General features: G+C 43.2%; 1 long non-coding RNA gene across 1 annotated transcript in view; it reads left to right on the top strand.

The window, feature by feature from the left end:
• LOC135378721 (uncharacterized) overlaps positions 1-10150 on the top strand; it is a 33746-nt gene extending 23596 nt beyond the window's left edge. The window contains exon 3 of the long non-coding RNA XR_010418555.1: positions 5916-10150. This is a non-coding gene — a long non-coding RNA (uncharacterized LOC135378721). The remainder of the gene's footprint in view (positions 1-5915) is intronic.
• The last annotated feature ends 9506 nt before the right edge of the window (positions 10151-19656 follow it).

The raw sequence follows: 19656 nt of genomic DNA on the forward strand, positions 1-19656 counted from the left end.
AAAGTATCCTCAAGGAGAAATCAACAGACAGAACTCACACATCCTGCATGCATAATTTTGAACTCACAGAATATTTTAATAACATCGAGTAAACACCTGAAACAAAGTCAAAACAATAATTCATTAAGCAAATCATTTCTAAGCAAGCAGGGTGAATACACCACAGAATCAGTACAGAAACATGTCTTTTTCAATGAGCAATGAGGATCAACTAGTGGATTCGAACAATAAAGTTCGCAAGCTCGAAAACAATCGTTAAAACCCGTAAAATCGTGCGGCTCTGACGGAATTTCACCCCTATTCTTCAAGAAATTTTACCACCTCTTCGGGGCTCCACTGTCTGAGATATCTAATGAACTTTTCTCATCGGCCATTTTTCTGGATGAACTCAAAGTGGTTAAAGTTGTACCAGTGCACAAAAAAGGGTCGAAGTCGGAAACTGGCAGTTACAGACCTATCTCTTTACTTTCTTCCGTTGGCAAGGTGCTGGAGAGGATGATCCTCACACGACTGGAACGATTCCTTGCGGTCAATCACAGTTTTCATGATTCCCAGTTCGATTTTCGAAACGGCTGGTCCACCTCTCATGCTCTTCTTCATGCTACTGAAATAATTCGTGCAAACATTGAAACAAAGTTACTAACCATGGGAGTCTTTGTAGACCTAACCAAAGCCTTCGACCTAATAACTCGCAAAATTTTATTCAGAAAGCTAGGCCCAGGTTTGCCTAGGGAGAACCGCCACCGCGCGGAGGCGCGCGCGTCGCTACTTGGGGAGAAAACGCCGGCTGATACGGGTAAATGCCTCTTCTTCAGACCTGTGTTTTGACCAGTGTAGACGCTTCTTCTTGAAATCCACATGCATTCTTAGACTGTGAATAGATTTCGGCTAATCTATGCATGCCGCAGACGTGTTGTATCCCGGCGTGTCGCTCGGGATATGATAATTCTAGTGAAAAGGTATCGTTTTTCCCGTTGCCAATTGATGCCATCAAGCGAGAGACGTTGAAGCATTCGATACCTCGAAAAGAGGGCTCGCGTTTCAGATTTGAGTCAAAGTGGACCCGTGTGTGCGAGAAGCACTTTGACGCATCCGACATCGTCAGAGCGGACGAATTCCTCGTGACACCGGAAGCTCTGAATGACACCGCAAGCAAAGAGAAGGTCACCATACCTCGCGACAGGTCAAAGCTGCGTCCTGAGGCCGTGCCACGAATTTTTGACGGGTGTCCGCAATACTTGGGCTCCCCAAAGCCTAAAAGTCGTGCAACGACGAGGCTGCCGGCTGCGAAACCGTCCCCGAAAAGAAAACGGACCAGTAGTGGTGGTACAAGCTCGACGCCTCTCATCGACGTTAGAACAGGAGAACTCTGCGTTCAAGACAGACAGTTAGGCGCATCAGAACAGAATGTGCGTTGTTATTCATAGAAGCCCGTTGAAACTTGTCTGTTTCACTGACATGACTGCAATGCAGCCAACAAAAGGTCATAATAAGACGCATTCATGAATTTATCTTTTCTAGTCTGCAGTAAAACCTGCAACAATTCCTGTCGGACTGCTTCACATGTCTCCATAAAAGCAAAACCTGACCGAATAAAGCAGAAGCTGTGGGACACACAAAAGAAGCAGTACACCCTGCAGAGGAAGTTGGCACAGGTCCGTGCAACCTGCAAGGTGTCACACGTACCTCACATGTATGTCACATGTCCGGGTCCCAGCGTTGGATGTAGTGCGCACTACATCCATAAAACAGGTGAAGTGCTTAATTTTTTGTGAGATGTCGGCTGCACTCCCCCCCCCCCCCGCAAAAAAAAAATAAAGGAAGCTTAACGTGAGTACTCCCAGATCACGCCCTGCTGCAGATGGCAGGAAAGATTCACTACTGACGGTGAACAGTGTAAATAAGTCTGGCCATCCAAGGCCGTAAGACATTTGGTCATTCCATGAGTTGCCCTGGAACATTGATTTTGCCGATTATCATAATTGATGATGTAATATCCAATCACTCACAGCCATTGATATCCTGTGATATAAAGTCTTCATTGCCAGTGCCACTGATTGTGATCACTGTTGTTTCTTGATCTATAAAATGTACAATACAATCATAAAATGTAATTAATTAAAACCTCCATGGTGTAGGAACTACGTTGCAATAGCAGTATTGAGGAGTTCTGCTATACCTAAAATAGTAAATCTGCAATAAATGATGATTGGGTGCATTGCTGTAGCGCAAGTGGAGTCTTCATTTTTTCGGACATCAAACGCGATCGAAACACGTACAGTAAACCATGTCGATGAGATAACTGCCTAAATGCAGCGTTTTTAAATGATAAAGCTACGATCAAATTGTTAACGCCTTAAGCGCCGCTGCAAACTTACGGTCAGTCCCGCTTGAACGTCGGTATGTAAAAGCAATTGCTCGCTGAAAGTTCTCCTCCGTCCGCAGCCGATTATACTGCTCAGAGAGCTATATATTGGTGTACACCCGTCCATGTGCAAAATAAAACAAAATTCAGATACGCTGAGCAACCTTATTTGCCTTGTTGCGCCCAAAACCACCCAAAACGGCCAGCTCAGCCCACGCACGAACATACGGCTACGATGCGCCAGATGCAACCGTCACCACCTGCTGCTTAGGCGCGCGCTGCCCCGCAGCAGATCCGGTCCCCAGGATAACTTTCCGGCGTAGTTTCGTGACAGAGAGAGTATCAATGGACCGTGGTACGTATATAATGCCGGAGCAACTTCCTCTTTTTGCCTTTACGCACGGGTGTGCCTCAGGGCTCGCTTCTCGGCCCTTTCCTTTTTTTAGTGTTCATTAATGACTTGCCTGATTATCTTTCTAACACTTGTTACTTATACGCCGATGACACTAACATTTTCGTTGAATCTCCAAATTTATCGGAACTTTATCATAAGGCATCTCTGGTCTTAGTAACGCATCATCTATGGCTCTGGCTTAAGTAATGTAGAGACATCCTACGTTGTCTTTCATCCTGCTCAAAAAACGCTAGATTTCTCTAACTTTCAACTTCAATTTCATAACCATACGCTCACTCGAACAACCACAGTTCGGCTTCTTGGTATACTCCTACACGAAAACTTAAGCTGGCAGCCTCATATAAGCTGCGTCAGCAGTAAAATTGCTTCTGGCCTCTACGCTATTTCGAAAATCCGAAATCTTCTTCCCACAAATGACCTGCTCACTGTCTATCACGCTCTTATTCACTCTCACATCAGCTACGCTCTAGAAGTTTACGGCCTCACCTATCCAGATTATCTCCTTCCACTTTTTGCTGGCTCAGAAAGCGGCCTTCAGGACTACCCTTCACCACGGTCCTCGTGATGCCATATCACAAGGTCTACGACCTTTTCAAGTACAATGTTGCTCTCGTTATGCATTCATTTCATTACACCCCATCCTCTAGATTTGACCTCTCGTTGCAAAATGTTGTCACTCATTACTCCCTCAGGTACGACCCGTACACATTTTATTATCCCACTGCACGTACGAACTTTGGTTACTTTTCTATTTCATCGTATGGTAGCAAGGTATGGAATGGACTGCCATTCGAGCTAAGCTCTACTGCTTGCCGTGCTTGCTTGAAGAGGAATGTTAAAATTTATTTTTGTAAATCATACTAGTGTCCAGTTGCGATGTTTTCACTGCATTTGGTTCTTTCACCTTATTCCCAAAGTCGTTGTTAGCTCGTTTTTTTTTTCTGGTTCAGTGTTCTGGTTCAAATCTATTTACTCTTAATGTAACTGCTCTACTTAACTGATTGTTCGTTTTGGACTGTACCACAGGGCTTTGCCCTCACAGTCCATTTATAGATCTGTATCTCTTCTGTAAATGTGCTTTCGGAAATAAAGAAAGAAAGTGAGATGGAAGCCGCCGACCATGAACCCCCCCCCCCCCCGCCGTCAACGTTACGCCCGTAGGGAGGGGAGGATTCTCGTGTGATCTTGTACATGGAATCACTGAAAGCACACGCGTTTTCTTACAGATCACATATTTTCGTAAATGTGGATTGTCCATGCTGTGGAGATTGATCATTACGCATATTTAAACAAAACGCGAAGACAGGGTCATCCGCGTGACGACGAAGACGTTTCTGCAACACGGTTTGCGACGTTTCCCCGACGCTAGGGACGCTCCCGAAACCGAACGCGATTCTGCGCCCGACGCGTAACCGCGCTGTCGCATGCGAGCATGTTGCCGAAACGCCTTCGTCGTCACGCGGATGACCCTGTCTTCGAGTTTTGTTTAAATATTCGTAATTATCGATCTCCACAGCATGGAGAATCCACATTGCATTGTAAGGTATACACAAAATATCAAACTCATTGGTTAAATTTTCGGTCAACGCGAAATACTTCTCAAAACCTTCGTGTGTCATGTCAGCGAGCTAAAGCTTGCGTATTGAGAAAATTACACTTTCTACAGGTAAGTTCGTAAATTGCAACACCTGTTTAAATTTCAATTAAACACTTACTGATGTGTGGTAGTCTCCACTTTACAGGCCTTCTCCTGCAAGTGTTTCGACAAATTTTAGCATTTCATGCACAATCAAATATGTTGTATAGGATGTCAGACTCTGTACGACATTTTAATCTGTGTCTTTAAAAATCTCAAACTTGCAAGAAAGTGTGCAGTTTTGACTCTGAAAATGGAAACAAGAAATTATCTTTGGTGTTGAGTTTACGTTTTTCCACATTATGAGCTAAAAACCTCTAAAATTAATGTATGGTCTTTGAATTTGTAGTGTCGGTAAGCTATGACAATATGGATAGCATGATAGTTTTTCAGTATGTTGTTTGTTTGTAAGGAAAAAAAAACGAGGAGAAATTGAACTCATCTCCCGACTTGTTCTCCTATACCCCTAACATAAATTCTCACCTCACCCCACGTACCCCCCACCCCTCAAAACTACTTCTCAGGTGCTCTACTCGCAAGTTCGCTATTCACTATTCACATGTTCGCTTTTTCAGTATGTCTTACGGAGACCTCAGGTACATTTCGGTGAACTGGATAAATGGTCTACGTTTATGTGTGACCTGTGCTGCTCATAATGACTACGTTTGTAAAAGGAATATTTGCTTAGAAAGTATTATAATTAAGTTTACATACATTCCATTGTGCTTATGCATGATGCTCATCCTCATTGTATATTGGTTAAACATTTCTCATCATAATTGTGTGGTTTGCTTCTCCCAAAATCTGATTGGATTAAAATTACCCTTATATAGTAGTTAAAATTTACCTTATATTTGATTGTGTGCTGTGTCTTATGAGGATTGCGTGATTAGAATTGTAGACTCCGCATGCACGTCATGCTTGTAAAATCACCCATTTGCATCACAACATTTGATAATTGATTCCTTTCAACACATATTGTCAAAAGATGTTATAGAAATTCTTTCTATTATGCATTTGTCATTGCTCAAGAATAACAGAACAAAAGAGCTAGGTTAGCTGGTTGAGAAATATACACACTTTGCAATTTAATTCACAAAATAGATAAGTTTTCGCAAAAGATTTGTGATCCTGTTTTTTAAACAAAGATTGATGTATCATGCCCCTGCATTTCAATGACATAATTGCACCGATCCTTCGCCGTCAATTCTATCCTTCAGATGTTGAAGTTGTAAAGATCGTGCTTCTCTGCGTTCTATTGTTGACCAGAGAGAGAGAAATAGTTTATTGGTAGCCGGGTAGAACCTATTTGATGGTCAGCTCTGATTCCATATCAGGATTCATGCACATAATGTGGAATATTCGTTTCCTTAGAAATCATTGTTCTCAATCTAACCATGCTAAATACAATCGCAATCAATCTGCTTTCGTAGCGATGCATAGAATTCATTATAATGGTGACAAAGAAATTACATTTATTACATCAGTGTCCCCTCTAGGTCGTTCCTGCGCAAGGTAGACACAGATCTCCGTTTTTATATGCCGTCAGCGCCTCCTCGACCCATCACGTCGCTCATCTACAGGCTTCGCCTCAACGTGCCATACAGTGGACGGCAAGGTTTCGTCCCCCAACTGTGTGATGTAGTTGAGGACGTGGATCATATACTCCAAGACTGTCCGGGGTACAGTGCACACCGTTGTACCCTTGTGTCATCGCTGGCCCTCCTGGATAATCGGCCATACTCCACCGAAACGGTTCTTGGGTGCTGACCAATCTGCTGGGCAAATCACCTCATACCTGCCATGCGCACTCTCGTGCAATTTGTCGTCTCGACAGACCTCTTTGACACTTTGTGACGCGCTTTTTTAGCATTGAGATTTCGCACGTGGACTCTCCCACACTGTTGCTTTTGGTTCCAAGTTTTGTGGTGATGTTTTCATCCATTCCGTTTCAAAGTGTATAGATTTGTGTAGTTTCCCTTTCATTTCTGAATAACGCGTCCTGGAGTAGCCAGTCCGGAGTGGCTCGAGACTAACATCTCAATTTTTTCTTTACAAATCAATCAGTCAAATTACATTTACTATTTCAGTTATACAAGTGTTTATTTTGTATTTTTTTATTTCAATATACCTCCAAAGGTCCCTTCAGGGACATTACATTAGGGAGTGCGCCTTAACCTGTAGGTCAATAACATTACACAAATATCTTAAGATGCAAAATTCATGTGATATCCCGATGATATGACAGTACTTATTAGAGGATTTTTAATCAAGGTAATGTCATCTTAACTAAAGTAAATTTGTGGGCCACGCAAAACTCCCTGAGATTAAACCCATCGAAAACAAAACCTGTTATCTTTAGGGCAAATAGTAAGACGGTTAAGATAGTTTCGACTCTGAAGTTGTGAGCTTCTGTTATTGAAATCGTTGATAACGTAAAGTTCCTGGGCGTGCACTTTAAGGAAACGTTATCTTGGGACAAACATGTCAATCATCTCTGTTCTAAGTTGGCAAGCGCAACAGGTAGGATCCATAGGTTCAAAAGCCTCTTGCCCTGCCATGTCAAAATAGCTGTATACAACGCATCGTTCTTAGGGCTTTTAAATTATTGTCACCTAGAGTGGGGCCCTACAACTGAAATAACATTCGGACCATTGCAAAAATTCAGATTCAGAAATTCAGAAGAGATTTTTACGCGCCATTGCCAATATACAAAGCCACGAGACGACCACCTGAATTTTTCAACAATACCAGATAATATACGGGCTAGTGACTTCTTTAAATAGGACTGCTTGTGTGGACTGTCTTAAATAACAACGATCATTTCCTATCTCTTGCCGATCTCAAGCTGAAACAAAGTTGCTGTCATACGAGGAGAAATGTCACATGGGAATACCCAAGAGCCCGAACAGCTTATGGCGAACAGAGTTTGTCCCGTCAACTCCCACGAGTATTAAACACATTTGGCTTCTTCACTAATGTCAAGGTGCCATCAAACAAGCAGTTAAAATGATTGTTTTGGTAATAGCGCGGGAGTATGCGTATTGTTATGCGTTTTCTTTTGTTTTGTCATTGTTTTGTTGTTAATGTTGCTACTTAGTATTGCTTTGCAGCGTGCCATTCAATTGATTGTCGCTGCACTGTAGGGGTCTGGGGCCTCTGCCAAGCTAGATGGGTAGCTTTTTGCTCCGGCTCCATCACATTGTGGAAACAATAAGTAAATAAAAGCGTACTACAACAATAATGGGTTACACAATATATATATGTATGCCGTACGTGTATGTATATAGGTACACACAGAGTATATGTACATAACTTTTAGTACAAAGAAATAGAAAAAGAAAATACAAAGCCATGATAATGTGAGATAATAATGTAACATATACAACGAAATTTACGCATGATGAATCAGCAATGTGGTACATCATCATTGAAAATGGATCATGTGATATAATTTAATGGCATGTAAGAGGTCCTGGACACAAGGAAAACACATAGGAAGGTAACCGGATGATAACTACGAGAACAAATCAGAGATGGCAGATGGTTTGTGTTACTGTAGCGATGTTGCTCGGAAGGTCATTCCGTTCTAGGACGGTACGGCAAAAAAATGATTAAGACGGCACTGTCCTACGGACGACAGGTTAAGTTCGCGTTTCAAAGCAGTGACTGATGTATTAGTAGAAAAATTATTACAGACGAATCGCGATGTTCTGTTTTGAATGGATTCGATATTACTTGTAAAATACCTCTAGTGAGGATCCCATATTGATGATGCATATTCTAGTTTAGGACTAACTAACGTTAGGTACGTGAGTCGTTTTAAGTTAGGTGTGGCCGATTTAAGATTGCGTCGGATGAAGGCTAGGGTGTGATTAGCATGTGAGATTATTTTATCAATATGGTTACTCCATGTTAAATCCGCTGAAAGATGTACGCCGAGGTACTTGTAAGTACTAGAGGGCGTTATAAGCGTGTTGTTAAGGGCATACTGGAAGTGATACGAGGTTTTACGGCGATGGAAATCTACAGGTCAGCATTTACATAGGTTTAGTGGCATCTGCCAAGTGTCTCACCAGGATTGGATTGAGGATAAGGCATTCTGGTAGTGTTATTTCATCGTGACAGGAGCAATTTTTACGATATAGCACGCAGTCATCGGCGAAGAGACGGACTTGAGAGCATATGAAGATCATTGATGTATACGGAAAACACAAGGGGGCCTAGTGCAGATCATTGGGGTATGCTGGATTTTGATAAAGTACAATTGTCCTATTCCAAACTCTGCAGTTTTCGTTTGTTGTCGTGGTTGATGAATTGATAATGCGTCATATGGTACTTCCTTATTATGGGTCGCTTGAATCCAGCGTTGATTAATGCAACCCACACGATGTCGCCGTATTTGTATCGCTTCAGTAACTTGCATTTAGTTGGCATCAACTTGCACAATTCCTTATTCATGTTTGCTTTCTTTAAGTGAAGATTCTTGAATGGAGACACAAGACACAACAGACAGGGGACACAAGAGAGTATTAGATGAAAATCGTCCGGTGGTCCACCACAGTTGGTATGGTCGTTGAGTTTCAATAAATGATGCTAAATCAGACCTCGTGCAACGATATTGAACTTCTGCTGATTCGATATAATTGCAAGAAAGGGTAGAAGAAAATAATTGCGTAACCGTGCCAGTGGAACATATAACGTGATAAGATTTTTTATGAACTCTTCCTGTTAATAGTTACATGTAATTTCAACAAATCCATAATGAATCGTGCGATATAGACCACTTGTATGTATATGATAATTTGATCTCACTGCTTTCTTGGTGAATGCAGTGCCCTTTGCAATGGTTGCGATTACCTCTGGTGTCGAGTACTTCAATTCTTCGTTAGCCGACCTCAAAAACTCCACCATCAATCCCAGTGGTCCTTCAGAAGCTGATGTGCAAACATTTTTATAACCATTGTAGTTCCGGTATACAAATTGTTGCACCTTCAGTTCTGTTCTGTTCCTTCTGTTCTGTTCCTACAATATCTCCGAATACGACCATGTCTATGACGTATCGAAATGCAGTCATAATAGAATCATTTCGAGCCTCTTCGAATCAGTTTTTTATCACCCCCTCCCAGGACTTATGGTAAAGAGTGCAAAATCTCTCTAGATCTAGATCTCGATGTAGAGCATTTCTTTTGTATTGTTTCTAGTGTGCGTCTACACTTAATTCAAATCATATCTATGCTTTATTGTTAAAAAATTTGTTATGCATCAGGTTTAGAATATTATTAATATACCGCAACTGTCTCGATGGGAATTATGGGAATTATGTAAGGTGTGCTTTCAATGATTCCAAGTAACAGAACGCACGAGAATCCTCCCATCCCTACGGACGTAACTGTGCCGGGGGGGGGGGGGGGAGTTTATGGTCGGTGACTTCCATCTCTCACTTTATTGTTCTAATCCACTAGTTAATCCTGTTTCTTCATTGCAAAACACAAGTTTCTGTACTGATTCTGTAGTGTACTAACGCTGCTTAGAAATGATTTGCCTGAATTAATTATTATTTTGTCTTTGTTTCAGGTGTTCACTCGATTGATATCAATAAAAAATATTCTGTGAGTTGGGAATTATGTACGCAGGATGTATGAGTTGTCTCTGTTGATTTCCTCTGTAGGAAACTTTTAAATGTTTCTCATTTGCTTAGACAATGGTTGCCTGAAATAAATGTTGCCTTGTATTTGTTTCAGTTGTTCACTCAATTGACACTGATAAAAATAATGCTCTTGAGTCGAATATTCGGTCCATGTCTAGTTTACCGGCGCCACTCGATTTGAGCCTTCAAATTTACATACCTGAATCAATTATCCTAACGCATCGTAATCCATAATAAATAAGCGGCGGTCGGTTTCAGAAATTCTTCCAGAGAGCATTCTCCAACGAAAACTTTCGGCTTCGGAGCCCACGACCATGTACATACGCCCATTGTTTGCAAATGTGTGCCTTCGCACTCCTTCTGTTGTCTCCCTCTCCTGTACCCCCTTGCCATTTTCCAGGGAATTCGTTCGGCTACCGGCTACGGAAGGAACGCGTGATAATAGCTACCACGTTCCTTGGTGCGCATTTCTCGAGTTAGCTGCGAACCGTGTTACTTTTCAGGCCGTTCATGGTGGCGCTGCAGGTGACACGTGTTCCGCGTTACAAAGGACATGAAGTGGTCGCTCCACTGCTCTACATATCCAAGGGACGGACTTTCTAAACATCTCGTGACCGAAGTTCCGAGAGCAAGGGATTATTTCCAAGGCGATAACGGCGGTTGTGATGGTAGAATTCAATAAAGGCCCAGATACGAATAATCTTTTGTGAAAGCCTGCTTTCTTTGAAGGTCTTTGAATGAAAACATCTGTACGCGTTTTCATTTGTCTAATATTATTACAACATTGCACAAAACAAGTTTGAACTGGAAACTTAAAGTGTATCCGTTCGGAGACTGTCATGTCATGTCATTATTTCAGAACACTAGACATTTTCTTCTTTCTTTCTTTTTTTTTTTCTTTTGCAACGGGGTGGTTACTTTCTGTTTTAGTTTTATTTATTTATTTGGGGGGAGGTGAGGGCAGGTAGCTCCTTTCTGTTAACCAAGTTTTGTGTGAGGCAGTGAGGCATTTTGATCCATTCTGCAGAAATAAAAAAAAAAAGGACGGGACGCGCTAAGACGCCACATTGATACGATCACTAAAGTCATTTACGCAAAGGAACACAGCACAAGCGTGTTTTCGTAGCGCAGTTCATGCTGTTTTCTTTTATTTGTTCAGCGGGATACTTTGGTCTTTTTTGAAGGCCTTTGCGTGCCCATGGGCACTTATATATTTTACGTGCTTCCCATTCAACTTGACACACGTATATAAGGCGTGCAAGCCCACTTCTGCCAAACCATAACGTCGTGTGCTCGGTCAGCCAAATGAGCGTCGTTCGTTGTCTATTGTACTCTTTTTCTTTTTTATAACCATGACGCAATGGTCTTTTGGTTTCTTGCCGTAGCTCACAAGTGTACCAGTAGAGTTCTCCCTCCAATCCAGCAAAGAAAAAAAAAAAAGAATGCATATGCACAAACCATTTGAACTCCATGATTTAATGAGCAATGACCTGGCAACAATACATTTTCTAGAGTCGTTTGTGCTCTTAGCAAGTTCACTAATATGTACACTTTGCAGCACTCAGTTGTCACTGAAAAGTGATAGTCAGAGCAGTGATGGCTATATACGGAGATAGTTTCTGGGAGAGGGCAAAAAGAAATTACAAAATGAAATAAAAGCACTGGGGTGACATAAAAACTGCAATAGGCAGTGGGGGACCGGATGAAAGTGAAATTAAAAACTGCAATAAGCAGTGGGGGGGGGATGAAAGTGAAATTAAAACTGCAATAGGCAGTGGAGGGCGGGATGAGAGTGAAATTAAAAACTGCAATAGGCAGTGGGGGGCGGGACGAGAGTGGAATTAAAAACTGCAATAAGCAGTGGGGGGATGAAAGTGAAATTAAAACTGCAATAGGCAGTGGAGGGCGGGATGAGAGTGAAATTAAAAACTGCAATAGGCAGTGGGGGGCGGGACGAGAGTGGAATTAAAAACTGCAATAAGCAGTGGGGGCGGGGTGAAAGTGAAATTAAAAACTAAAATACTAGAAACAAGCCCTCTCCTTCGCTGCTGTGGGTCTGGTGGCCTTTGGCTTTCTGTACGCGCCTAATCGGCTTCTTCGCTGTCGGAATCCCTGCCTTGCATTGCCAGCTGAGCTGCGGGATTGTACAGCTCAGCGGCGGCAGCGACGAAGGCGCTGAATTCGTCCCAGCCGGAGTGCGGAGCTGCCCACCTGGCAAACATGAACTTCGCCAGGTAGCCCACGAAGTGTTCTCTGTTTCTGCGCCCTGCGTTCATAATTTACGTTTATTCAAACATATTACAGCATTTGAAAGTTATATGCCTACCTGCCGGGATATAGCGCTATGCATGTATCCATGTGCCCTCAAGGGTGCTGGTGCAGGCGCCGGTCTCTGGGTCCTTGAAGTCAATGCGGTGGTTCACGGTGAGATGAGTGTAGTCGCGCGACCTGCTAAGTTCTCGATAGGCCGCCCAACAATCCGTCATCACCACTGTGCCCCTAAGGACCTGCATATATGGATAAATGTAACCTTCTGGGAACCCATTACACAAGAACAACAAAGATCACATGAGCAAGCGAATGGCCTTATCCAGTGTTGGATGATAAGGGATGAGTACATCGGAGCCGCGTGAAGGCACAGGCACCAGAAAGCACTTGTTCAAGCCACGCTCAATGCCACGGAAGACCCACTGGCCCTCCACTTCTGTTCCCCGGTTGTACTTCTTGTGGCCGAACTTGCTTTCATCTAGTTCGACCACTTTGCCTTCGCCACATATGGGCTCGCCGTAAGTTATCATAGCATTGATAACTACCTCACAGCAAAAGCTGGCCCATTCGGTGACGGTCTGATGCGCTACTCTAACCTCTCTCTCGATTATATGGCTTGGATAATTGAGAGCCCAGAATTAGGAGAACAAGGCAATCGTACGTAGGGGAAGATGCGATTTGTCGAAGAACGTCCACTTGCGCACGGAGGTCTTCCCTTGGCATCTTGACCGCCCTGCCTTCTTTTTGGGCCGTTCTTCGCTGGTGGAGGCCGAACATCTCCAAATATAGCCCTCAATACTCTCACTATCACTGTTCAGGTTCATTTGAGTGCCGCACAGTGGACACATTCGTGAAGTCGTAAGGAGCCCAAGAGACTGTAGAAAATGATAGATTACTCTGTTGTTTTGATTAGGAATATCTTCTTTGTGGTGGTATAGTTTTGATTAGGAATATCTTCTTTGTGGTGGTATATATTTTATTTCCTCTTGTGTTCTTGTCGTTTGTGTTCTGTTTGTTGGCTGGGAGCGTGCTATGTGGTGAAGTTCATTTTTAACATGTCTATTTTCAGATGAGTTTGATTTTTTCTTATGATTTTCTGAATGATAGATTACTCTGTTGTTTTGATTAATCAATGTAGTGGTATATATTTTATTTCGTCTTGTGTTCGTGTCCTATAGTCTTCCAGGTTCTGTGCTGTTCACATTTAACTACATACAACTATCAGAACTTCCCGCTATTGCACTGATGGTTCTCACGTATAGGAATATTAGACTTTTTATAATACATTTTGTAATTTTGTTTATAATCATATTGATTAAGAATATCTTCTTTGATTAAGTGTGTTATCACTTCAGATTCATTGAAAACTTGTGATTACTGTTAATAAAAATATTGTGTTTGATTTGTGATACCTATTCAATGCTAATGCATACCTGTAATAAGTATATTCTTTGTTACGTGTATTGTGTTCCTTCTATTTCAGATTTTTTGCTAAGTTTTTCCCATTCACGCAGAGTCATAACATAATTCCTAATGACTTTAATAAATATATTTTCACTTGTACTTTTGTGTATGGCTATCCTTTGCATGTAAACAGCCTACTGCACACCTGTTGTAGCTGGAAAAATTACGATAGATTCAAGTCGACTCAGGCTGAAAAATGACGAAAGTCGGCGCCCAGGCTGAATGGTTAACGCGCACGCAGCCCTCCGACCACGCGACGCGCACCTGTCGCGGGAAGGAAGTCGGCCCAAGTAGGAAAATTGTGAAAGAAGTCAGCCTAGGGTGAAGCGTAAGCGCGCACGCAGCCCTCCGGTCACGCTCCGCCCACCACAGCAGTCCTCCACCCGAGCACCGCCCACCTGTCGCGGGAAGGAAGTCGGCCCAAGTAGGAAAATGGTGAAAGAAGTCGGCCCAGGGTGAATGGTAAGCGCGCACGCAGCCCTCCGGTCACGCTCCGCCCACCACACCAGCCCTCCACCCGAGCATCGCTTTGTTACAGGTGGTGAAGGTTTTTCGGCTGGGTTTTTCTCCTTCATCTGATTGACATCGCAATTGGTACAATTGCCAGCACTATTGGCTTTAATAAATATATCTCAACTTGATTGGCATTAATAAATTGGCATTAATGTCTCTGCATGTAAACCGCTCACCTGTTGTATCGGAAAAATATGTGAATTCGGCCCAAGTATGGCCAAAGAAGTCTGCCCCAGCTGAAAAATATGCTACGATGAGCGCACGCGCAGCCCTCCCCCGCCGATAATCACGTGGACAACCCTCTGCGCAGGGAAAAATACGCGCAGGGCTCAGGGGCAGGGGTGCCGTAGTTTGGGGTTGCCGTAGTTGCTCCTCTGCCGAGCGGCTTTCTCCTGCTCTACCTGGATGCTGACTGCTTCCCCTCATCTACATTCTGAGTAAAAGCAGTGAAATGAGAAAAGAACCGCGAAAAATTACACGCATTTGTGCTCCAATAGCTGTAACTGCAAGAAACCGTAGCGCACGCCAATAAACTGAGAAAAAGACACCCATTTCTGCCACCAGGTAATTCTTGCATAATGCCACATACACAGCCGCATTACCCTTGCGTAAACAAAGCACAGGACAGGGATACACAAATTTCCTTAAGTGAGCAGGGAAAAGGCTTTAGTCGAACCGCTCAGGAATAATCGGAGAATCACCGCTTATCGCAACGAAACTCGACGGCTAGCACAGCATGACACCAACAAGATACTAGCAACGGGTAAAACTGCAACAAGAAAGACACTGCTAAACAAGTCCAGACATGCCATGATGCCGTCACAAATCAGGAAAAAAACACACGCACGCACGCACGCACGCACGCACAGAGCACAACGCATTAAACACATGGAGCGCTCAGGAATAATCGTAGCGTTACCGGACATCGCTACGAAGGTCAACGGCTAACACAAGAGGACAACAACAAGATATTAGCGGAGGGTAAAAATTGTAGCAAGAAAGACGCTATGAAGAAGTCTAGACATGCGACATCGAAAGCGAAAACACTGGTGATCGGGGAAAAGGCCTAAGCCTATGGCGGATCATCATAGAGCATACACAAGTTCATTTTTCTATTTCGCGTAAACTAAACGCGGTCTGCTTGGCGCTGGAATGAAAGATTTATCGCGAGGGTACTACAATGGTGAGCTCTGCTGCTGTTTAAGTGATAAAACAGTGCGCCCGAACCGCGCCTCACGCGAGCCGCGCGCGGACCCGTTCTCGGGACGCGACGCGCGCGATTCCCCGTGCGAGCGCAACGCGGGCCTCGCGGTTTGGACGCGCGCGATCCGTTTCCCCGTGCAGGCCACTGTTTCATCACTTAAACAGCAGCAGAGCTCACCATTGTAGTACCCTCGCGATAAATCTTTTATGCCAGCGCCAGCAGACCCAAGCAGGGTACCCAAGCTTGCAGCCAGCGATGTTGGAATGATTATTTTATTTGATTTGATTTCATTTTGAGTCATTATCGGCTCACCTATTTAGTGAAGACCTATGAACGCATGTTAAGTGGTTTGGTTTAAAAATGATGAGAGCTACAGTGTGTAGCGAATGATGTTCACATTTACCCGTTCTGCTCTATAGTATTCTTGCAAAATATATGGGTGCAAGGAAATAAAAAACGAAGGTGAATTCACTCGTGTACAATGATCGCTGCGTAGAAGCACGGCACCGCTTTCTTCGGATGTATAGCGAACATGCATTCCATTCTTTTTTGTTTTGCGACGGTCGACCGGTGATATCCTATTACATCCGGAACGAAGACCTTTGCGTGCGCATACATCTGTGAGCCGTCTTTTGACGCTGGTTGGATAATTATTGACCTGAGGAATAATATGGATTTATGTGGCAATGAATAGACTGTGTTTGTGAGTGTGAAAATGTGTGTGTGTGTGTGCGGGCGTGCGAGCTGGGACCCCACTTGACAAGTAAGTGTTTGCCTTTTCGTGTGACACGAGTGATACATTTATGTGCTATTGCGTGAAATAGTGGTTTAAAAAATAAGGGTAGTCGCGTTTCCATTGCTATCTGTTGGATTGGACGAGCGTTTTTAATGGAATTGCCTCGCGAACCCGGTGAGGTCTTTGTTTTGGAGAGGGTATTTTATGAGTGCCCGACATCGGTCCTGCTGTTGTTTGTTTGTTAGTATGTATCTGTCACGTTCGTGGCGCTGTTCAAGCTTTGTTTTCTTTGCAAAAATTCAGACTTTATGGTATTAAGCTGTCCGAGTAGAAGTGACTTTCCCTGCTCGCTTAAGATAAATTGTGTGTCCTTTTCCTGTGCTTTCTTCACGCAGGGACAATGCAATTGAGTATTTAGCATTATGCAATAATTGTCTGATAGCAGAAATGGGTGTCTTTGTCACAGTTTATTAGCGTGTGCCTCGTTATTTTATTTTATTCTCTTATCGCTATGCGAGCAAAAGTGCGGGTAATTTTTCGCTGCTCCTTTCTTATTTTCTCCACTTTTACGCAGAAGAAAGCCTCCTGGTAAAAGCTGAATAGTGTTCTATAAGTGGAAGTGGGGTTGTTTGCTTGATTGATTTTGTTGGGTGTTCGATATCTTGATCGAAGTAAGCAGTGCTTAATCTTGCAGGTGCTTGAACGGAAACGCTGGTATCAGAGCACGGAGTAGAAATTTCTATATATCTCTGCTCCCTGAGAAAATTTGTGCGTCGTTTTCCAAGCAGACCGCGTTTAGTTTACGCGAAATAGAAAAATGAACTTGTGTATGCTCTATGATGATCCGCCACAGGCTTAGGCCTTTTCCCCGATCACCAGTGTTTTCGCTTTCGATGTCGCATGTCTAGCCTTGTTCATAGCGTCTTTCTTGCTACAATTTTTACCCTCCGCTAATATCTTCTTGTTGTCGTCTTGTTTTAGCCGTTGAGCTTCGTAGCGATGTGCGGTAAGGCTACGATTATTCCTGAGCGCTCCATGTGTTTAATGCGTTGTGCTCTGTGCGTGCGTGCGTGTTCTGATTTGTGACGGCATCATGGCACGTCTGGACTTGTTTAGCAGTGTCTTTCTTCCCTAGCAGCACAATGTACTGAAAGCCGAGTGCAATAGGGGTGGACGGTATGTGTCTTATCGATGTCCCTTAGTTTCACGAGTCTGTTCAAGGCCTTCCACCTACCCGTCCACCCCTAATGCACCCGGCTTTCAGTACATTTTGCTGCTTGGGAATTGTTGCAGTTTTACCCGTTGCTAGTATCTTGTTGGTGTCATGTTGTGCTAGCCGTCGAGTTTCGTTGCGATAAGCGGTGATTCTCCGATTATTCCTGAGCGGTTCGACTAAAGCCTTTTCCCTGCTCACTTAAGGAAATGTGTGTATCCCTGTCCTGTGCTTTCTATACGCAAGGGTAATGCGGCTGTGTATGTGGCATTATGCAAGAATTATCTGGTGGCAGAAATGGGTGTCTTTTTCTCAGTTTATTGGCGTGCGCTACGGTTTCTTGCAGTTACAGCTATTGGAGCTCAAATGCGTGTAATTTTTCGCGGTTCTTTTCTCCTTTCACTGCTTTTACTCAGAATGTAGATGAGGGGAAACAGTCAGCATCCAGGTAGAGCAGGAGAAAGCCGCTCGGCAGAGGAGAGTTCATGAGAATGGAATTTGTTTGTTTTTTGTTATATGTTGAGTGTCAGTATTCGCTTTCCTCGATATGTTGAGGAAGTCAGCCGTTATAGGTATTTGTGCAGAAATGCTGGTATCTGAGTGTGGAGTAGAAATTCCTATAAAGCACCTCTCCTTGTGCATTCCCGGGCTGCTGTGTGTGCGCGCGTGCTTTTTCCTGGTTTGCGACGTCATGATGGCATGTTGGGGCTTGTTTAGCAGTGTTGCAATTTTACCCGCCGCTATTATCCTGTCGTTGTTATCTTGTGTTAGCCGCGTAGCGATGTCCGGTGACTCTGCTATTATTCCTGAGGTCTTAAGCCTTTTCCCTGCTCACCTAAGGAAATTTGTGTATCCCTGTTTTGTGCTTTCTTTGCGAGAATGCGTTTGTGTATGTGGCACTATCAGATACCAGACATGAGTGTCTCTCTCTTGGTTTATTGGCATATGATTCAGGTTTTTTAAGCGCAATTTTTCGCTGCTCTCTTCCTCAAATCACCGATTTTACACAGAAGAAAGTCGCATGGTGCAGCTGAGAAGAGGGTTTCTCTGATTGTTTGTTAGATGTTGTTAGGAGCTCGGTATGTTGAGGAAGTCAGCTGTTAAAGGTATCCGTGAAGAAATGCTTGCATCTGAGCGCAGGATAGGAATTCCTGAAGCACGGCACCCTCAGTGTAAATTAATTATTTTGGATGTGAGTCTGCTTCACTGCATGGCAAGGCTGAAATGGGAAGAGTGAAAAAATTGGAGCGCTTCATTAATAGCGATCCAAGTAATAGGTCAATTATAGTTTCCATAGAAAGTAGAATTTTAATGAGCTCCTAAAATTATAGCTTTGTAGTAGTTTTTCTAAACTGCAATGTAATGTAGAAAATCATTAATATGGTAGGAATGCCATCATGTTCCCGTAAAGGCGTTCTGTCTTGTGCTTTGGCGTGCGCAAAATGGAACTTTGCTCCCCGGCTTCCGCGCCTTTTTGCTCGCAGGTGTAGCCTCAGACAACTAATGTATGAGCATAGAAAGGGTCATGTATTACATAAGCCTGGAGGTGATGTGGAGTGGACTCACTTATCATTTTAAAGAGCAGTGGTAGTTTACTGTAATTCTAATGACCATGATGAGCCATTGGGGTGAAAATCGTTAATATGCAGGGTGCTTTTTTGTTGAATTTTAATGAGATAATGAATGTCATTAAGAGTAGGACAAAGGAAATAATCTCGCGATTCAATAAATAATAGGAGTCCTTGCCGCTGTCTTCTTCTTCAGACAGGATGTAATGACGTCACGCAGTCTGTAGCAATGCATTGACCGTTACTGGAAAAAAGTGTAGCAATACAAAAATGGTGTGTATTGTCCTGGACAGATTTATGATGAGCACTGTTTTTGAATAAGAGGAGTGCGTGTGCTTAGAAATAGTTTGATACTGGTTTTCTTCTTTGTTTCGTTTCGCTTTTTTCCCCCTTGTTGTCTGACAAACATGCGCTGACATGCCTGGGCCTGTTCTGACATGCTTTCCTTCTACATGTAGTTTTTTTCTTTTTGTACAAGGAATATTCTTGACGATGACAATAGTGCTGCCTTGAATGGGAATAGTGCTATTCTTAATAATTTTGCGATTCATTTAGTTCAGAGAGTAACCGCGAGGGGGACAGGTGTGTGACTTTATTCAGGAGGAACAAAGCGTCATTATTCAG

Source organism: Ornithodoros turicata, chromosome 1, assembly GCF_037126465.1.
Source record: "Ornithodoros turicata isolate Travis chromosome 1, ASM3712646v1, whole genome shotgun sequence".
NCBI classification, from domain to species: Eukaryota; Metazoa; Arthropoda; class Arachnida; order Ixodida; family Argasidae; genus Ornithodoros; species Ornithodoros turicata.